This window comes from Pseudorasbora parva, chromosome 17, assembly GCF_024679245.1.
Source record: "Pseudorasbora parva isolate DD20220531a chromosome 17, ASM2467924v1, whole genome shotgun sequence".
Taxonomy (NCBI): domain Eukaryota; kingdom Metazoa; phylum Chordata; class Actinopteri; order Cypriniformes; family Gobionidae; genus Pseudorasbora; species Pseudorasbora parva.
This window is the reverse complement of record NC_090188.1, coordinates 37,215,249-37,237,952: the sequence shown is the minus strand read 5'-3', so window position 1 is coordinate 37,237,952 and position 22,704 is coordinate 37,215,249. Positions and strand designations below refer to the sequence as shown.

At 42.0% G+C, this 22,704-nt stretch overlaps 1 long non-coding RNA gene across 1 annotated transcript in view; it reads left to right on the top strand.

Moving 5' to 3' along the window:
- The first annotated feature begins 6,892 nt into the window (after positions 1–6,892).
- Positions 6,893–22,704, top strand: part of LOC137045385 (uncharacterized) — a 145,318-nt gene continuing 129,506 nt past the window's right edge. The window contains exon 1 of the long non-coding RNA XR_010898760.1: positions 6,893–7,154. This is a non-coding gene — a long non-coding RNA (uncharacterized lncRNA). The remainder of the gene's footprint in view (positions 7,155–22,704) is intronic.

Sequence of the window (22,704 nt, the reverse complement as noted above, 5' to 3'; positions counted from 1 at the left end):
TAGGCACAATTTTAGCTTCCAAGGGAAATTTTTTTTTTTTTACTGCAAGTTCTTTTTTTTCTGTAATATTTTAAGTCGAAACCATTAAGTGTTAAATAACCAATTTGAAATAATTATAATATAGCTGCGTGCCACTTTGTCACAGAAGGGCTGTATTAAAGTGCACAATGTCTATAATCCCAAAAATCCAACAAAAGTACTCGCAGGAGATCACAGGAGAAAGCTTATCAAAAATCAACATGTATAACATAGACGACACCAAACAAATAATATAATAACTGAATAAACTGAGGGCTTAAATATAGAAACTGAAACAGGTGTGACATTCACATCATTAACCAGGAAAACGGCAGGTAAATGAAAACAAAGGAAATGAGAAAACTAGAATTAAACTGAACCAGAACATACCCGTGACGCACTTAGACTTTTGCTTTAAAGGACCATGCCGACCTTTTGGGACTTTAGCTTATTCACCGTTTCCCCCAGAGTTAGATAAGTCCATACCGTTCTGCATACCAGCAGGTGTGATAAATCAATGAAACAATGAATAACCATGACAACCAATGAAAAAATACTTAGTGACCATAAAAGGAAACAACGAGAAACAAACTAAAAGTGGAATTGGAACGGAAACTGTAACAGAACAAAACGGGCCCTATACACCCGACGCAATGCGTGTTTTTTGCTAGTTTCAGACCGACCCAGTTATCATTTCCACGTCCAGCACATTGTTTAAATAGCAAATGCATTCGCGTCCATCTGTTTGCCCATGGCTGGTCTGAAAACCAGGTGTGTGCACATTGTTGGCGTGTTGCTTTTTTGAGACTAAGCACAGCCCTTTTAGACCATGTATGGCGTGTCGACCGTTTTTTCCGTCATTAAACTAGATTCGGTCGGACACGCCCTATGTGCACCTGAGCCATGCGCTCAGATCGGTAAAATAGGGCCCTATATCTCAGAATCAAATTTCATAAAGATCTAACCTGATGAGGTCTTTATGAAGTTTGAGTGTAAGAGATTTTTAGCAAATAACACTTCTGCCTGTTACTCAAACAAAGCTATCATATGACTTCAGATGAATTGGAAATAGCACATAAGTTATACTGTGCTATGTGTCACTGTGTTAAGTGTGTGGGTTTCAGCATGAACATTTAAAAATAATATTGTACAAAACTATTGAGCCACCATTTAAAAATTTTAAATAACTAATTTTAAATAAATATAATATAGAAATCCTTTAGACTTTAGCTTAAATAAGCTGACAGCTGAAATAATAATAAAAATAACAATTTTGCACAACATTTCTCATACCAAAGATATGACAGATATTGTCTATACATGTTACAACTGGCCTGTTCACCTCTACTAATGTTTACATTTTATTAAAAATGTTCATCTTTTTTTTTAATACTCTTGATAATGTATTTTGACTCGAGTCTAATAAAAGTTGGCAGATTTGCCTCATAATAAAGATGTCACCTTGACCGCACTCAAATGTTTGCAACAATTACAAGGTGCTGCTCTCAGCCTCACAGAGCTCAATTTCAATAAATTGCCCCTGATGCTCTTCAGTGTGTTTATGAGCTGCCGGCGACTGGCAGAGGCGCTGTGGAAATTCAATTTGGTACCAGTGCATGGGATTCATGTACTGGAAAAAAGATGGAGGCAAGGGGAAACGTGCCCTTGTTTACAGATGGCTGCTAATCTATCAGGAAATAAAGTGTGATAATTTCATTCATTTTTTTATTGTACTATTACACACACATATGAGTGTCCCAGTCTCCACTGCCACACAGAGTCTCTAGTGGTGTTTTGGTCTTATTTCCATTTGTTTGTAGAGGATCATTGTTAAAGGAGCATACTCAGCACTGAAAGCACACACAGCACATAAACACAGCCCCCCACCTCAAACACAACCTGCCTATCTGAAAGATTGATGACAGCGGCCTTTAGCAGGACTGCCAGGCGGCCTTCACTCACTTCTTTCATAGGTTCAATTTAATCGAGTTCTAAACCTTGAAAAGCTGCCTTGAGAAAATATCTTAAGATCAGGTCAAATGGGGACTCAATTTATTTTTTTGCTTTCAAATATTGTAACAGATTATATAAGTCTCAAATGGCTTCAATTTTTTTTTAAACATAACTAATTCCACAGGGTTGCAAATTCATACTGCATGATCTGACTGTGGCCAATAGAGGGAGACAGAGACTAAACCACGACACAGCCATTCTCACATTCTCATATATATACATATATATATATATATATATATATATATATATATATATATATATATATATATATATATATATATATATATATATATATATATATATATATATATATATATATATATATATATATACATATACATGGAATACACAGTCCATCATAGTTTGTTGTGTTTGGGTCTGCATAGCCACAGACCAGTCAGAGTGCCCAAGATGGTCATAATGTTATGCCTGATCAGTGTATATGTACATATATATATATATATATATATATATATATATATATATATATATATATATATATATATATATATATATATATATATATATATATATATATATATATATATATATATATATATATATATATATACACAGATCAGGCATAACATTATGAACACTGATAACACAGATTATCGCCTGTTAGTGGGTGGGATATATTAGGCAGCATGTGGACATTTTGTCCTCCTCAAAGTTGATGTGTAAGAAGCAGGAAAAATGGGCAAGTGTAAGGATTTAAGCGAGTTTGACAAGGGCCAAATTGTGATGGCTAGACGACTGGGTCAGAGCATCTCCAAAACTGCGGCTCTTGTGGGCTGTTCCCGGTCTGCAGTGGTCAGTATCTATCAAAAGTGCTCCAAGGAAGGAACAGCGTTGAACCGGTGACCAAGGCTCAATGATGTACGTGTGGAGCGAAGGCTGGCTTGTGTGATCCAATCAAACAGACAAGGTCATAATGTTATGCCTGATCGGTGTATATACACCGTTATACATTATATTTCCATAATGTAATGATAAAAATTTAACTTTCATATATTTTAGATTCATTGCACACCAACTGAAATAAATATATATATATATACTCATGGGACCCAGAAATAGACATTTGTCCTCTGTAGTGGACATTATTTTTGTGAATTTCTCTGAAAGGTGTCAGAGTTTTCTTGTAGAGATCACATTCTGGGCTTTGCACAGATACTTGTACTTTAAAAATGACTGACATTAAATTAGTGATCAAATTTAACACTCTAATGCATTATAATATTAACATTTAAATCTGACTAATTTTCAAATTTTTTGTTATAAATCAACATTTCAGGAACATTTTTTTATGGCATTTAAAATCAATATAAAACGTTCTGTTATTTTCATACATGTCCACTGTAGAGGACACCAGGACTTAAAGTTTATCAGGTATTTTAGGAGACATAATAAATTATATTTGTAATATTCCTATAATAGTAGATATTATGAAATTATGAATTATGAAATGATATATGAAAATCTTGCAAATTACTACTACCATTATTACACCTCTTTTTTATTACCTGCTGACCCAAGAACACATTAAAATGCAAATGAGATACAATGTATAGATACATTGTACAGGTCCTTCTCAAAGAATTAGCATATGTGATAAAAGTTCATTATTTACCATAATGTAAGGATAAAAATTAAACTTTCATTTATTTTAGATTCATTCCACACCAACTGAAATATTTCAGCTCTTTTATTGTTTTAATACTGATGATTTTGGCATACAGCTCATGAAAACCCAAAATTCCTGTCTCAAAAGATTAGTATATTTCATCCGACCAATAAAAGAAAAGTGTTTTTAATACAAAAAAAGTCAACCTTCAAATAATTATGTTCAGTTATGCACTCAATAGTTGTTCGGGAATCCTTTTGCAGAAATGACTGCTTCAATCCGGCGTGGCATGGAGGCGATCAGCCTGTGGCACTGCTGAGGTGTTATGGAGGCCCAGGATGCTTCGATAGCGGCCTTAAGCTCATCCAGAGTGTTGGGTCTTGTGTCTCTCAACTTTCTCTCCACAATATCCCACAGATTCTCTATAGGGTTCAGGTCAGGAGAGTTGGCAGGCCAATTGAGCACAGTAATACCATGGTCAGTAAACCATTGACCAGTGGTTTTGGCACTGTGAGCAGGTGCCAGGTCGTGCTGAAAAACCAAATCTTCATCTCCATAAAGCTTTTCAGCAGATGGAAGCATGAAGTGCTCCAAAATCTCCTGATAGCTAGCTGCATTGACCCTGCCCTTGATAAAACACAGTGGACCAACACCAGCAGCTGACATGGCACCCCAGACCATCACTGCCTGTGGGTACTTGACACTGGACTTCAGGCATTTTGGCATTTCCTTCTCCCCAGTCTTCCTCCAGACTCTGGCACCTTGATTTCCGAATGACATGCAAAATTTGTTTTCATCCGAAAAAAGTACTTTGGACCACTGAGCAACAGTCCAGTGCTGCTTCTCTGTAGCCCAAAAGTGGCTTGACCCGGGGAATGCGGCACCTGTAGCCCGTTTCCTGCTCACGACTGTGCACGGTGGCTCTGGATGTTTCTTCTCCAGACTCAGTCCACTGCTTCCGCAGGTCCCCCAAGGTCTGGAATCGGTCCTTCTCCACAATATTCCTCACGGTCCGGTCACCTCTTCTCGTTGTGCAGCAGTTTTTGCCACACTTTTTCCTTCCCACAGACTTCCCACTGAGGTGCCTTGATACAGCACTCTGGGAACAGCTTATTCGTTCAGAAATTTATTTCTGTGTCTTACCCTCTTGCTTGAGGGTGTCAGTGATGGCCTTCTGGACAGCAGTCAGGTCGGCAGTCTTACCCATGATTGCGGTTTTGATGAACCAGGCTGGGAGTTTTTAAAAGCCTCAGGAATCTTTTGCAGGTGTTTAGAGTTAATTAGTTGATTCAGATGATTAGGTTAATAGCTCGTTTAGAGAACTGTTTCATGATATGCTAATCTTTTGAGACAGGAATTTTGGGTTTTCATGAGCTGTATGCCAAAATCATCAGTATTAAAACAATAAAAGACCTGAAATATTTCAGTTGGTGTGCAATGACTCTAAAATATATGAAAGTTGAATTTTTATCGTTACATTATGAAAAAATAATGAACTTTTAACACATATGCTAACTTTTGAGAAGGACCTGTATATAATACAATGTAAAAAAATTATAATAAAAAAATCAGGCCCCAACTGAAAATGTTGTAGTTACTGATCACATCTGAATTTTTCAGTAGGCCAAACTGAATTTCTGTGAATTGATGTAATTTATTTAAACAAATTCAATTTGGCCAACAATTTTTTTTAGATCTGTCAAAATTTTCAATTGCGGCCTGATTTTTTTTATTTAAAAAAAAAAAAAAATTACAATACCTGCTTATGGCAATTTTACAAACATATTGCATAAAGAAAAATTGCATTTCAAATAATTATTTTATCTTTCATAACATAGTTGATAATCATCTTTAAACAAAGTTTGGTATAGACAAGGATATCTTGATGATCCTGGCTCAATTTATCAACTAATATAGAGTTATTATTTTTTATTATTGTTCTTGGTGTGAGTGTGCCTTCAGGGTACGTTTACACGACAACGGTGTACTAAATTTTGTATACAGATGTCAAGATCACCAAGATATCCCGGCTTAATCCCTTATCCTAGTTTTGAGCAGATAGGCCCCTGGGCCCGGTTTTTTAAAAAGTTTAATCCGGAGAAAATTGATCCGGATTTAGTAATCCTTTTTTTGTGATCCGTGATCACGCAATCCAGCTTACTTTTGGAGCCAGTTTTTTAAAGCAACATCGGATTGGATCAATCTGATCCGGATAGGAACTGTTCAGGATCACTAAATCTGGATAACCAGTGCTCAAACAGGATAGAGAATCACAATGTAGAACTATAGATATGTAAAGAGCAACACGTAGAATAGCCAGTGTGGGGTCAATATAAGGTTAATTTTATTTGAAATGAAAACACACATTTAATTAAAAAAAACTAAACAAAACAAAAATCAGTGATTGCCATTCTTTGCATTTTTTGGTTATTCTGTAATCATTGCATGCTTCACTGATAAATATTCTAAAAACAAAAATATTTTCGATTGTGATGAATATATATATCAGTTAGTGACAGAATAAAATGTATTGTTTTTGGTCAATTTTGACAGCTGTTTGGGGGATTATTTTATGAGACCAAACTCTTTCTACTTTGCTGTAGAACTATACTGAAAGGCAGAATACGTTAAAGCCTACCTTATCACTTTAGCCTGACGGATGAACAAATACAATTAAAACCTTATGAAAAAATAGGATATCTTGTAGGATATTGCATGATCCAAATATAGTATTATTTGATACATTTTTTAAGTTTTCATCACATTTTGGGCATGAAATCGTCGCTGAATCCACCCTTCTGATGGGATCAGTTTAATCCATATTTTCGGGATCAAAGTGATCCAAATCCTACAAAAAAATTCTGAAAAACCCAAACTAAAGGTTTGATCCGGATCAAACCCCAGATTGGATTACTTGATCTAATCCGATTATGTAATCCGTTTTTTCTTTTGAAAAACACATTTTCAAGATTTCATCCAATCCGATATCCAAAATCCTAGTGGATTACTTTTGAAAAACTGGGCCCTGGTGTTATCTCAGAGGACATAGCATAACATATTAATAAAATATATTTTTTATCATATCATTATTTTCTTATAATCTAAACACTGTAATGATACGAAAAAATAATATATTGACCAAAAAAAATAATAATAATCTGGTTCTCAAAACGAGGTCATTGGTTTACGCGTGTCATGTGACCTTCGCCCTGTGAACCTGACGAGGCCTTTATGAAATTTAGTGTCGGACATTTTAGCGAAAAACAATTTAAATTTCGACGTGTCACTTAACCGAAGCTATCATATGGCTTCAGATAATTTGGAATTTAACACATAAGTCATACGGACTCACTGTTATGATACTTTTATGGGGTGTTTTGACGTTATTTAAGCATGACAGTAGTTTCATGAATGGAAGAGAGCAGCTTGAACATCATCTCACCTCGTGTTCAACGGAGAGAATAAATTCATCATGGTCTATAACTGAATAAAGGTTAGTAAATTCATTTAAAATTTCATTGACTTGCTATTTTTATAAACTAGAATCTCTTAGTCATGTATTCAAATCATTCTTCACCTGCGAAGTGAGTTTTTTGTGTGTGAATGCCTGCGGATAAAAGAAGTTGTGTTAGCTTTCAGTGAAATATGGCACAAGTGATTTATACAATATCCATCAACACACTATATTTCCTATTGCACATGATTATTCTCAGTTTAAACATCCCCTTAGCCTGTAATACACTCTTGGCTCTTGTGAAAGTTGCCTGCAGTTTTGTATTCTGATGATTGATGACAAAGGCTGGGATATGTGATATGAATATATCTGTGTCGAAGGTTTCATTTGTGGAATGTTGTGTAGCGAGACTTTGTAATTTTTAGGAGCATGAACAGTGTACACAAGAAATGCTAATACTAAAGTTGGTCAGAAGGTCAACAGGTCAGCACCAGGTAGTAGAGATGCCACTTCCCATTTAGCATGTTTGCTGTGAACAGTTTGCTGATTATCTTTACTGTATAGAATGAATGGAAATTACCAAAATAACGTACATAATCCAAGCACACATCATAGACTGCGTCCCACAGTGGATTGCGGCTCTGCCTACTATTTCTCTCTCCTCTTTTTATTATACAGGCAGGTTCAGGAAGTAAAAATACCATTCAGTTTCTCAACTGATTTTGAACCATAATTTATAAACCCTCAAAGACAGAGCTACTGTGAGCTATAAGGTTGTTAATCAATGCAGTTTGCATTATTGCAACTTATTTTTTAAAGGGGTACTTCAGTGCTGGGAAGATGAATCTGTATTTATAATGACTGGGTCATTAATGTAGTAGAAATGTAAAAAAAAAAATATATATATTTGGTGCTTTCTAGACTGAGAAAAGACAGTAAATGTATTTTTGTCTCATGGGGATGAAAGACTACAATTCCCAGAATGCTTCTCTGCCCTACGAGGCCACTCCCAAAGCCACCGCTACTGAATCACTGTGACCGTGTTCATTTTCATAAAATCAGTTCAGTTAGAGAACAGACACTACAATTAAAAACTGAACGTGTCTGTTTAATATGTGATTTAGCTGCTGAGGGAGTGTCACAGTGCGCAAACTGCAGGAGTCAAATGACATACATTCGTGATAAGCAGAATGAGCTCTCGTGGTGCGAGCTGAGGTAAACGCGACCACACTCTCGGGATAGATTCACAACCAGGGCTCTACGCTAACTTTTTTTTGAGGAGCACTTGTGCTCCTAATTAAAAAAATTTAGGAGCACAGTCAACAATTTAGGAGTACTTTCTAATCCATCAAACGCATTCCAATTATAACTTTCCCATTACAGGACGATATGTCCCTTTCAATTAATGTCATGGGGCATTTTTACCATTATAAGAGCAATGTTTTCTAATCTTATTAAAGGTATGCATCATCTGTCAATTTCTTAAATTAAAATAGAAAAGTTGTTTTTAAAATGTTAATTTATACAAAAAATTCAGTTATAACAATTAAGTCTGTTTCCAATCAAATGAGATATGCATCAAAAGATCAATTTTTGCACTGCAGAGCTCTATCTGAAGTGGGATTTAGACACGTGTAAATAATGTTGTATGAATGTTTTACATCTAAGTTTTTTAATTTAAAAATATGTACAAAATAAACTTTAAAAATTTAATATTTTAAATAAGAAGTCCATGCAAAGTATAAATATGAAAATAAAACCGCCAGTAGGTGGCGGGAATTCATTCAGTCAATAGTTCAAAACACAGGTTCATTTGAATCGAATCGCTTGGAGATGCGAATTAGTTCTGGACTGGTGTGGCTTTGATTTTCACTAAATAGACAGTGTTGTGGCTGAAACGTTGTTACCTAATATCAACTTGTTTACTGGACTTTTGTACAAGATTAGTATCACATATGCAATCATACCAGTACTCGGAGCAAAAGCAATTAAGCCGTGACTTTTGGCGCTCTGGCGCTTCATAAACAGAACCGCATGCGTCTCGCGCAAGAACATTGCAGCCGGATCTACTTCTCTGTTTGTGTCTATGGTGAGTCGCACAGATACGGTGCTAATCCGCAGCGGGAATATAAACACTTGTTTTATGTGTACCATAGTGATTCAGGATAAGACAGAAACACGGTTTGGAAAAAAAATCTTCTATAGAAGTTACATTTAGTAATTTTTTTAAACAACATGTGTGATAAAGATTAAACTCAAGAACTCAAGGGCTTTCTAAATGTATTATTAATACATTATTTTTGATGGCATTTTTGCCCCAAGCATCCGTTCATTTCTGAGCTTGTTTATGATAATCCAAATGTGGTATTTCCAGTTAATTTTGATTTGGCTGTAAATCATCAGCGTGAGGCGTCTGGTAGCTAAAGTGCGCGTGGCTGCCTCTTCAGAGACCCGTTTCACCTTGTAAACAAACGTTGTTTGAAGTGTAGTCCGTCCGTCGCACACTTTTTTGCACTTCTTCTGCTGACTGAGGCCATGCAAAGCAGTTGATTGCACTAGGAAACGTAGCCTAACAGTTTCTCAGTGTTGATGCACTTCGGGAGTTGTAGTTTTTATTCTGATTGTATTACACACATCCATTCATGAGAATCGATCGGGTCACTCGCACCGGTGCGCCTAAATATTTTTTCACAGTCGCACACAGTAATTTTCAGGCGTAAATTTGCGCCCAAAATGGGCGCTATGTAGAGCCCTGACAACGCGTGTTCATTCTGGCGCTTTTTCAGTTCATGCCTTTGAAAGCTTAACTTTCATAGGAATTAATTTGAGAAGTTGAGACACTTAAGTCTTGTTTATACTTGACGCGTCCGCATGAGCGCGAGGGTGCATGCGGCAAAATGACGTCAACGCGGAGTTGGCGGTCGTGTGCGTTGGGTGCGCAAGAGCCCATTTCACCTGCCGGTGTGCACTTCTCAGCGAATCTAGCCGAGATTCACACACACAATACACACAAATTAGGTGCTTATATTAACAAAATGAGCCTACAAAAACAGAAATAAGCTCTCTTAAATAAAGATCCATGTTTAATCAAATAAAAAAATAAATCTCAAAACTTAAATGTTTAGTGAAATTAGGAAATATTTAAAGGTCCCGTTCTTAGCCTGTTTTCGAAGCTTTGATTATGTTAACAGTGTGCAATATAACATGAGTATAACATGTTTCCTCTGTCCTAAAAACGGCCTGATGATTTCCTTTTTCTATGAAGTCCCTCCTTCAGAAACACGTAACAAGTTCTGATTGGGCCAGCGCTTCCCGTGTTGTGATTGGACAGCAGCTTAGCACACTTTGCCCAGAAAGGTCCCACCTCTTACATAACGGGGCGATGCAAGCGCTGAATGTGCGCTCTTCTCCACGTGGAAGAGCAACAAGACCACGTCCCCTATTTTGCGTGTTCTTGTGGGCGGAGGGTTAGTCAACAAACTGTTCTAGTGACGTCATGCATCCCTGCACTTCCTGCTGTAGTCCAAACCGACCGTTCGCTGTAGGCTTTGAAAGGGAACTTCTGTTAAATAAAATATCTCGCTTGGCATTGAACTTTGAGCTTTAAAATTTTACAGGTATTATTGAAGCTCTAACAGCAACATTACACACTAACTAGAGTTTGAAAGATGGAATCCCGAAGAACGGGACCTTTAAGAGATAATTTAGTTGCATACATATATTTTGTTGTCATGTCACAAGTAATAATATTAAGCTAAGGTTTGAGTTTTACACAAATCTTTTGTTATCTGGTTTTTGGTGAAATGTACTAAAATAAATATCCTCACCTGTGTACATTAGCCCACTTCTCGACGCTTTTCTGGATGGTTTATAGAACAATTACGCAGAGTCGCCCTCTGTCGTTTCAAAGAATAGCACAACGGCGAGCGCGTCAAGTATAAACGCCTCGTCTGTTTGAGGAGGAGCGCGCGCAGTCAGCGGAGGCTCACGCCGCAGAGCCAGGCAAAAGTATAAACAAGGCTTCACTTTGCTCCTCCGGCCGCACCGTTTCCATGAATGCCCGAGGCTGCGAGCTGAGCTCTGAGTATGATCTCCATCCCCCATGTGCGAGTTGAAAACATGTGGAAATAGCTCTCTCTGCTGGCTGTAGTCTTTAGCCTCTGGCCAAAAATTCCTCCCATGACGCAAATTGACGTCATGGGGGTAATTTTTCCAGAAATAAAATGCATTTTCTCTTGTCTCAGGGGGATATGAGGGGGGAAAGCACAAGCATTCGATTATACTCCAGGGTTTCTACTGATACAAAGCCATATGCTAATCGCTGAAGTAAACCATTAAATAATCCAGTTAAAAAGAAATCTGTTGTAAAATACACATGATTCTGCAGAGACATTTCCACCAATCAGAGAATTAAAACTAGTAAATTGCATCATAATAACTCTTTAGCACCCACTCACTAAAACACTGTGATTGATGTGATAGTCTACCTATGCTTACAAATTACAAATTAATTACAAGGTCCCATGGCATGACATTTTTATTTTATGAAGTTTTTCAACATTAATATGAGTTCCCCTAGCCTGAATATTGTCCCCAAGAGGCTAGAAATTTTGAAATTCTCTGCCTTTCTCTGAAATGAGAGCTCAGACGAGCTGATCATGAATTCTCCTGTTATGATGTCATCAGGAAAGGTTTCCTCCGCTTCCTCTGCTTTGCCCGCCCAGAGAATTAGAGAATGGATTCAGTTTATCATTGCGATGTCAGCAGCACAGGCTTTACCATATGGATCCAACAGCACCGCCACAAACAGTGAGTAACAGTGTTCATTAATGCCTGATCTGGGATCAGTGAGTTCTGATGTGTAGCTAATCATTCAAGTTCACACAGACTTTCTTTTTAAATCGTTTAATACTGTCAGTCCTGCCACTGGCCGTTTTGATACATCAGTGAATCAAGCCAGTGACTAAAACCATCAACTTCACGTCGTTTCTGTTTGTAGCATGAAACAAATCTTTATAATGTTCGGATCTGTCAAACACACATTTATCTTTAGGCACACGTGTCCAAATTGCAGTTTGAATTATGCTGTTAACAGAAGCTCTTACTGTATTCATGTTGTGTTTGCTGTTAGCTGTGGTGAAAGCGTTTTGTGAGAGAAAGAACTTTTGAAAGTTCACTCGTGTTTATTCAGAGCTCTCAGATACAAACAAAATAAACTTGCGCTCTCAACAGCTTGGTACAATAACACTTCCTCAGCAATCGTTCCTCAGCTCCGTCTCTATCTCTTCTCTCTGGACTGGCAGTGAGTGCCAGTGATGTGTGGGTCAATGTATAAATAACCCACACCAGACCAACGTTTTCAGCTAACGCCCGTTTCACACATACTCCGTCTGCAGTGCGTGTGCGGTGCGTGTTGCGTTGCGTGTGCGTTGCAGGAGCCCCACACCCTGTAGTCCTTTCACATATGCTGCGTTTGCAGTCCGCAACTGATCCGCTTTTACATACCACAAACACAGCATTCATTAATGATTTTTTTATTTAAAATCCAGAAGTTGTTACTGATCATGGCTCATCAGAATTGCAATTCTCTTTGTTTAATCTTTCTGAGTAGACAGGTTAACGTAGGCTACAAGCCTACATTTAAACAACATTTTTTCAATTCATTAATTCATATTTATATATAAATATACTTTAGATTTAGCTCACACAAAAGGCAAAACATTTAAACACAGGTTATAGCCTAAAATCATAAACATTTTAAATTAGAAACTTAGAATAGGCTATTCAAAAACAGCCGACTCTCGTCTTTTCTTTCGTTTTTACACCCTTTGAAAAGAAATCCTGCAGGTCAAAAATAACTTTGCATTTCACCTCCAAGAAAGTACGAGTGCTCTCCATTATGGCACATTTTTTTTACCTAAATGCCAGATAAGGTGTCGTTTTGTTGCTTTACTTGAGAAAAAAAGCCATGTGTTGACTTTGAAACAAGAGTATATTTTAAATGATATGCATCCGTGGTGAAATTACTAGACTTTCGCGTCAGTACATGTTTATTTTAATGCGAACAATGTTCTGTCACTTTAATGCAGCAACGCAGCGCAGCGCAGCAAAAAATAGACTCGGTACGAAAACGATCCGTGCACTGCTGCAGACGCAACGCTCCTGGAACGGACTGACGGACTGCATCCGCGTGCAGTGTGAAAGCTGTCATCCGTTAACATGGGTACGGAAAAAAATACGCAACGCACACGCACTGCAGACGGAGTATGTGTGAAACGGGCGTAACCTGCCCACAACTCGGACCACAAAAAAGAAAATATTGTAACGTACCTGCTTCCTGACCCGCATTTCTTAAAAGTAGTAAATGCTCCCTGGCATAATATTTATTAATCCAGCCTGTGGAGGAGAAATGTTTCAGGCCCTGACGTGCGCTTAGAGCAGCGGGAGAGCAGCAGTTCTTGAGGCGGCCCATCATTGTCCTTTTCAGCTCTAGATGCATATTATTGATGAACGCGATGTTTATGTTTCGACCCTGCTTGGAGAATTCATCAGCAGGTCATCTGAGAGAGAGCCTACTTTTGGAAAAGTGTGAAAGCCCTTAGGAGCGCAAAGTCGCTAACTGTTCCTTTTCTGAATGCTGTATGATATAACCTAGTGTTGTGTAATAAAGGCTTGATTGATTCATTTATTTTGTTCCGTTTTCTTAACAATTAAGATGCTGCATGTGTTTATCCAGTCTACTCGAAGTGTGCGTCTCTACCCCGACTTTCCCAACAAAAATCCCGCCCTGGAATGTATACTCCAAAATGAGTTTTATGCACGGTTTATCGCGTGCATATGATACGCATGTATCAATTTTCGTAGTGTGTGTGGGTGGAAAGGAAGAAGGCAGGGTCGGCGGTAGGCTGGAACTCGTGGGTTTCTTTATTTTCATCTCCGTATCAACGTAAACTGGCGCCTTGCGCACTTAAACAGTTTCTCACACTCCACTCTTGTAAACTTCACAATATAGCAGTATATCTTTTCCCAGGCAGGTTCCCACGAGTCCTCAGCGTCCCTCCCTCCCGACACTCCCTTCCTGAGTGGCTTTTAACCGGTCTCTGCAGCGCCAAGACGAGCGTGTCATATCACGCGAAAAACTGCGTAGCGTATGCACACCAAAACTCATTTTGACGTATTATTTCAAGAGATTGCACACTCGCACTGTTGATACGCATTACCATATGATCGTGTTGGACATGACTACTGAGCTAGGCTATATGCGTTTGAAAAAGGATAGCCTATTAAAATTTTAAAGCTACAATAGCATTGCTCAGTTCATTGTGTTGGAAAATTTGGGCATTTTGTCCTGCGTCATCTTTATTTCAAATGACCCGACTGACCGCAATCCGAATATCATTAAAAATACTTTTGGATGACTTGTAACCGCGAGCACCCGCGGGTGACCGCAGGCACCCGCTCATTTTGGTGAGTGCTGCTGCTGCTGCTCGCGCCTGACTAAACCACACCCCCTCCGCCACACAATCTCATTTCAAATGCAAAGATGTCAGCCAATCACAACAGTGGGTGTTTACACTGAAGACAAGCCCCTTGTACAGAGCATTCCAGCCAGAGGGCTAATATCAGTATAGAAAAAATGCCTTTTATTTCTAAATCATGACATTTTTTGATGTAAAAACCACATACTACAGGGCTCTACATAGCGACTATTTGCATGTAGGGACCCTCATTCTGCTACCGTGTTAGTGTGAGGCTATTTAGAGCCGTGTTAGTGGTATGAACTAGCGATTTAATTTACTTTTTCCATGCCCCATTACTAGCGTTATAAGCTAATCTGTTTTTTAGAGATAAAACTCTTTACATTCGATTTTCATGAAAACGCATCCCAGAGAATGATCTACTCCTTAACCATAATGTGTTAATTACCCCTAGGTTCGTTTTTTCACCAGAGTTGTCCTTAAGGTTGCTTCAGGTACAACTTCAGGTACTTCTCGTAAGACTTTCATTCATCTTCACAAATGAAGATATTTTTGACGAAACCCAAGAGCTCTCTGACCCCTCCATAGGCCGCAGTGTAATTAACGTTTCAAGGCCCAGAAAGTTAGTAAAACGTCGTTAAAATAGTGAAGCAACAAGAATACTTTTTGCTCAAAAACGAACTAAAATAACAACTTCATTCAAAAATGTTGTCTAGTCTGTGTCAGTTTCCTTCGCTGTTTATGCAACTTTTTTTTGTTTTAGACAGTGTTGTAAGCCTAAGGTATTACTATTGTAATACCACTGCATTGTACAATAAGTATATTATTTTACTTTACAGTAATAAAATTACAACTTGTATGACTTGATTTCTTCACTAGAAGGAGTTAAACCAGCAGGGAAGCTTTAAGTTTCTGACAACAGATATTTCTCATTACAAATCTGTCTGAAAGTGTGAAATGAAATCTGTGCAAAAATGGTGAAAACGAAGCATAAATGCATGTTACATTGTCAAATGTTTTAAAAACTCATGCAGAGATGGATTTTGCTTCATTAAATGTGAACCAAGTCTTTCTGAGATGCAGAAAACACTGGATCATGAGCAGGGGTGTTGATGATATTTGGAACCAAACACGCCCCGCCCCCTTCTGCCCCGGCCCAACTCTCACTTCACCTTATGCCACAAAATTTATATTTTTTCCCTTGACATTTGATTAAATAGTAATTAGTACACTTTCAACAACTAATAAGAGCTGCATTTTTACTAAATATTATTATAATAATATTATTTGCTAAATATACACTAACTTTTGTCTTCTAAACTTGTGCATGTCATGTGACTTGGGTGAAGTTGCATGGCGGAAGGGCAAAGAGAGTCAGGTTGGCTAAATGCTACCTTGGAGTCCCAGCTACATCCTTATTTTTGGAAAACCACCATCGTGTCATGTTATCCGTTATACTGTCACAAATAATCTACTCATTTTACCATTTACCATGTAAAAAAATAAAAATAAAAATTTATTTCATAAAAATGTATGACACACACAAGTAATGTCCCACTTTAGCGTACAAACAGATACGTTGTATAAATATGACTAATACTGATTAATAAATAGGCCTATAAGTTAAAGCTATTGATGTCAGCATGTGGTGAAACACCACCTCAACATAAGATGAACAACGCCTGGTTCTGTAGTAGGGATGCACCGGTGGACCGGCAAAGCACCCAGCAGGTCCATCCACAGGTCAGCAGCAATCAGTGGCTAGTTTTATGATCCGATCAACCAAGTCGGATGCTAGACGGGCAGAGCAAACAACGGCCCTCATCACGAAGATGATCGCTAAAGATATGCTTCCGATCAGCTTTGTAGAAGGAGAGGGTTTTAGAAGTCTGATGGAGTTTGTAGAACCCGAGTTTACTGTCCCGTCTAGAAAGACGATCACTGCCAGACTGGAGAAACTTTTTGAAGACCATGTAAGGGAGCTGCACAGTCAGTTAGGGATAGTTGAAAAAATTGCACTGACGACAGATTCATGGACAGCGCGTTTATCCACATTACAGTGAATTAATTGTTAACACAGCCTATACCATAATGAATTAAACAGTCATCATTGGTCTCTCTCCCTCTCTTTCTTCATATATGTAGCCTTTAAACCGTTTTAAATTAATAGCCAATAAAAGCGATAATGGTCCAGTGGACAGAAATCTATCAATGATTTTTTTTTTTTTTTTTTTACGAAACATGCAAACATATCAATAGGTTACTATCGTAACCCCGGTTCTCTGAAACATCGAGTGGAGAGATCCACCTATGGGAAGGGCATCCGTACCTGACCTCTGCAGAAGCATCCAATTGCACCAAGTCTGACAAGACAGGCAGGAGCGCGCAGCCAATGCCCAGTAAGGCCCCACCCCTTACCAGCGGGCATATATGGGCTGCATACGCTACTGTACATCAGTAAGTATATTCGCTTCTCGTGCGGTAAGCGGGGCAACGCTGGTGGATCTCTCCACTCGATGTTTCAGAGAACCGGGGTTACGATAGTAACCTATTGTTCTCTTTCATCATCTCGTTTCGAGATCCACCTATGGGAGAGACATGGACAGCTCCCCGATTGCCCAATACACTCACAGTGAGGTCCTGTTAGCCAGAAAAAGACGGTCACCCCGAGGGGCGGTGCACGACGCGTCTCATAATCATGAACTCGCCACACCGACGCAACCGCGTAACTGCGGTGTGAAGCAGGACATGAAACATAGGCTATGTGTGTCACACATAAGGAAGGCAGGGTTAGGAAGACCCCACCCCCAAGACCGAATGTGCTACTGAGGTTCTGGTGACATCCAGCCTGTAGTAACGCACAAACGTATGGGGAGAAGCCCAACTGGCCGCAGAACAGATATCCTGCAGTGATACTCCCCTGAACAGAGCCCAAGAGGCGGCCAAGCCCCTCGTGGAATGAGCTCTGATGTTCCCTGGGGGTTGCACTCCCTTTGATTCATATGCCAAGATTATAGCGTCCACAAGCCAATGTGAGAGGCGTTGTTTAGACAGGGGATCCCCTTTGCGAGGAGGAGCCCATGAAACGAAGAGTTGGTCACTCTTCCGGAACACGCTGGTCCTAGACACATACGTTTGTAACGCACGGACTGGACACAGGGCATTTAGCCTCTGATCCTCCGCGGAGGAAAAGGGCGGAGGGTGAAAAGCGGATAGCTCCAACACCTCCGATGTGAACGCAGGGAAACATTTCGGCATGAATGCTGGATTAGGCTTGAGGAAAACCTTATCTCCACCCAGAGAGAAATTGATGCACGAGGGGTGGACCGAGAGTGCATGTAACTCACTGACACGTTTGGCTGACGCCAAGGCCAAGAGCAAGGCTGTTTTGAAGGACAGCAACTTAAGGGGAATATTCCCCAGAGGCTCAAAAGGGAATTGAGACAGAGCTTCCAGCACCATGGAGAGGTCCCATTCAGGGATCGTTCTCCTAATGACTGGCAAGGAGCGACGGGCGCCCTTCATAAATCTGCGGATTAGAGAATGCTGCCCAACCGTTGAGCCCTCAAAACCCACATGACAAGCAGAGATAGCTGCCAGATAGACCTTAATAGTGGAAAAAGACCTGCCCTTATCCATAAGGTCTTGGAGGAAACACAAGATATCAGCGACTGAGCACTGATATGACGTGTGACCCCGCCCATCACACCACTCATCGAACACCTGCCATTTACAGCCATACAAGGACCGTGTAGAAACGGCCCTGGCATTCTGTATAGTAGCCACCACGCGCGGGGGAAGCCCTAACGCGCTTAGGTTCGTCCTCTCACGGGCCAAGCCCAGAGAGCTACCCTGTCCGGGTGTGGGTGATAAATCTCCCCGTTCGCTTAAGACAATAGGTCTGTGCGGAGGGGGAGGCACCACGGCTGGGCATACAACAGAGGGATTATCTCTGCCAGCCACGGCGCTTTGGGCCACCTGGGTGCTATCAGGATGAGAGAAAAACCCCCCTCTCTCGCCCTGGCCAGTGTGAGAATTATCAGGCACAGGGGAGGAAAGGCATACAGCAGCACTCTGGGCCACGGGTGGGCCAGTGTGTCCACCTCGAGGGGCGCGTCCAAGTCCTTTAGCGAGAAGAACATAGGACAATGGCTGTTTTCGCGCGAGGCGAACAGATCTACGGGCGCCCGTAGTCTCATCCATATCATGTCTACTATCTGAGGGTGGAGGTGCCAATCTCCGAAGAGCGGGTTCCCCCTCGATAGAAGATCCGCGCCTCTGTTCAGAATTCCCGGAACATGAGTCGCGCGTAACGACAGGAAAACTCGCCCGCTCCATACCAAACGCTTGTAAGCTAGGGCATGAAGCTTCGGCGAGCGCGCGCCGCCTTGACGATTGATAGCCACTGTCGTGGTATCGTCGCAGCGTACGAGCACATGATGTCCCTGCAGACGAGGCAGAAAATGATTCAGAGCCTTCTAATTGGTTAGAAGCTCTAAATAATCTATGTGCTCTGAACGTAGTTTGCTCGGCCGCAAACCGTTCACAGTTCTGCCCTCCTGGGTGGCACCCCAGCCTGTTAGGGACGCGTCCGTCGTCACGACTTTCCGCAACATGACAGTCCCCAGAGGGGTACCCTGTGCGTAAAAGTCCGCGCTCTTCCAGTGGCGCTGAGCTGCAGCGCAGGTGCGCGTCACTGTTACAGAGCGGCAAAAATCGTGTAACGGGCTGAAATGTAGTGACAAAGCCCATTTCATGAACTCCATCCTCAGGGGTCCTAGTGGCAAAAACTGGATAGCTAAAGCCATAAGACCCTGTAGCCTGAGACATGTGCGATATCGCACCCTCGCCCCCTCTCTGAACTGTGACAGACAGTTCGTCAGAGAGAGAACGCGCTCCTGAGAGAGACGCGCTCGCATGGAGACTGAGTTCAGCTCCATGCCCTGGAAGATCACCCTCTGACTGGGTGTAAAGCTGCTCTTGTTCACATTCACCCTGAAGTCCAGAGATCGGGTGTGCGCGAGCACACGGGAGGTGTCCTGCAACACCTTTTCCCTCGAATCGGCTATGATGAGCCAATCGCATATGTATGTCAGGATCCGTAGACCAGACATTCTTAGGGGAGTGAAGCCCGCTTCCACACGCAAACAGAAAGTTCGGGGGCTTAATTTTTGCCCGAACGGAAGCACCGTGAGTTCGTAACAAATGCCTTGATAGGCGAAACGAAGAAACTTCCGGTTTGGTGGATAAATGCTTATGTGGAGAAAAGCATCTCTCAGATCGACCGATGTGAACCAGTCGTTCCGTTTCATTACACGGGCGAGCGAACCAAGGGTTAACATTATGAATCTGTATTTCCTCAAATGTTTGTTCAACACCCTGGGGTCCAGAATAGGACGGAGGGAACCGTCCTTCTTTGTGACCAGGAAATAACGGGAAAAGAAACCCTGGTTTATCAGATTGTGGGGAACCACCTGAATCGCACCTTTGTTTAGAAGAGAGGAGATTTCCTCCTTCAGGACGTGGGCCGTGCTTTCCTCTGTGTGAGAAAAGAGAACGCTGCTGAAACGTGGATGTTTCATAGCAATCTGCAGACGATAGCCCTGTAATATCATGCGTAATACAGTAAGCCAGGCTGACACACAGCTCGTGTGAATGCTCGTCCAGGCCGTGCTGGCTTCGAGCATGCCTAGCTGGCTTATTTGTGATGCAATGGCGCCCTCTAGTGGAGAAACTAGGGACGACACGTGCAGGTTCACCATTACGAGAGAAAGGGTATTTCCCTACATTGAGAGGGTATCTCGCTGTGACGAATTCATTTGATTCGTTAGATTTATTGTGTTTTTTGTGTTTCTGTGTGTGTTGTGTTTTCTGGGAAACACTGGGGCCGAAGCCTTTATTATTTGGGTGAGGGGAACACAGTATGTGCGGTGTGGTTACACTGCTTTTGAACTTTTCCTCACGACAATCCCCTTGAACAGGGGGGAACACACATCGTCCACTAAACATATGGGCTGGGCAGCCACGGGAGGGGGACACCCTACAGCAGGAACCTTCCGTCCTTTGGACAGGGGTTCTGGGGCAGGGAGAAAGCCCAGAAAACTTCTTTCGAGGCTTTTCCTTGACCTGATTAAAATTACGTCCCGGGACCGGGGGGTTAGGCAAACGCACAGGGGGCGCCTGGCGTGGGACCGTCTTCCTGGGAAGATACAATATGAAGGCCTCGTGCTCCTTCTGGTCGTCGCATCGTTGTTGCATCATAGCAACTGCGGGGCCAAAGAGAGCCCGGCCGGGCTCTACCGGGGCGCCTGCGATACGTTTCTTTTCACTATCCGGGAGACCAGACAGGTTGAGCCAGAGCGAGCGCTCTCCTACCACGGAAAGCGCCATAGAGCGCCCGCAGGTTTGGACGACCTGACGAGCATTACGGAGAACGAGGTCGTTAACCGTGATGATCTCCTTCCACAGTGCAGGAGAGGGAGAAGATCCCTTATCTAACTGCTGGCCCAGATCGTCCAGGATCTCCGCTTGGTAAGCGGAAAGGAGGGAGGAGACATTCAGAGTCCTAACAGCCAAGGCCGAGGATTTATAAACGGCTTGGTGCACCGAGGCAGAAAAACGGTCCATCCTGTTAGGAAGGACCGGCTTCGGGGGGGCGGGCAGCCCTCCCTGGACTGGGTTGAGGTGTCTGGCAATGGAGGGCTCAATGGCAGGCGGTTCGCCCATGCCGCGAGCCGCCATATCTTTAACCTCCAGCCTCGCGAGACCGTGTTTAAGATCGAGCGGGTCGTTCCAGTAGTGCCTCATGTGCTTAGCGCACGCTGGAAGAACGGGAAAGAGTTCTTTCCTCGGGCCGGGGGGGGGCTCCCAACACTTTACCGTCATAAATATCCCTCTCCTGGTCGGTGGCGCTCTGTGGAGCCGGCCATTTAATGTTGAGACGAGCGGCCGCTCGTTCACACACATCCAGGAGGATGGATTGAGGCAAGGCCGCAGGGGCGCTAGCCTGGGGAATAACAGAGGGCGGGATGGCCTCCTCGTCCTCCGAAATTCCAAGAAGGCCCGCGTCGTCGTAATCACCGGACCCGGCAAGATCGTCGGCGAGCGGGAGGTTACCCGTGAAGATGTCCTCTTCGGGGAACTCAGGATTGGGCTGGTCAGCCAAAACAAGAGCCGTCGCGCCCCGGGAGGTCCCCGGTAGCGCGCTATCGTCACCGTGTTCCATATCCGAGTACGACAAGTCGAGCTCGCCACACTGAGTAGCGGCAACTTTAAGGCGGTGTCGCAGGAGTTTCTTAGGCAGTACCAGGCAGTAACTGCAGTTCTCCGGGTTCTCTATTGCCTCCTCTGCGTGCTTGAGGCCCAAGCAGACCACACAGAAAGGGTGAAAATCCTTAGCGGCGACAAGAGACCCACACGCGGCCGGGCAGGCCCGTAATAGGCTAGACACAGAAGGAGAAGACTGAGAGAGCGACATACCCGCGAAAAACTCAGAAAGGTCCGTGGCGGCAGCCGTGGAACAGGAAGACGGACGAGAGCGCGAGCGGCTCCGAATGCAGACACAGAATGTGGCAGAATTGAACTGTCACGCCCGGTGGAGGCTGATCTGGCGATATTTCCTCCTGCAGACAATAAGTGAGCAGCGCAAATCTAACCGAACTGTGTCAGTGCAGAGATCGCGAGAAGCGAATGTCAACTGATGTACAGTAGCGTATGCAGCCCATATATGCCCGCTGGTAAGGGGTGGGGGCCTTACTGGGCATTGGCTGCGCGCTCCTGCCTGTCTTGTCAGACTTGGTGCAATTGGATGCTTCTGCAGAGGTCAGGTACGGATGCCCTTCCCATAGGTGGATCTCGAAACGAGATGATGAAAGAGAACACCATTTATACAACAACAGCTAGAAAGTCGACAAAGCAATTCGGTCAGAATTAGGCCTACTGTAGCCTAAGCGGTAACCAGCATTGAGAAAAATGTAAAATGCTTATTCCTTGCTTAATTTTTTATATAGGTTGCACGTGAGATTATTTTAGCCCGAACCAGACTCCGGTTTCTACAGCCTGTTGCACGTGAGGGGAAAAAAGCCTTCTTCCACTTAAGAGTTGTATAGCCT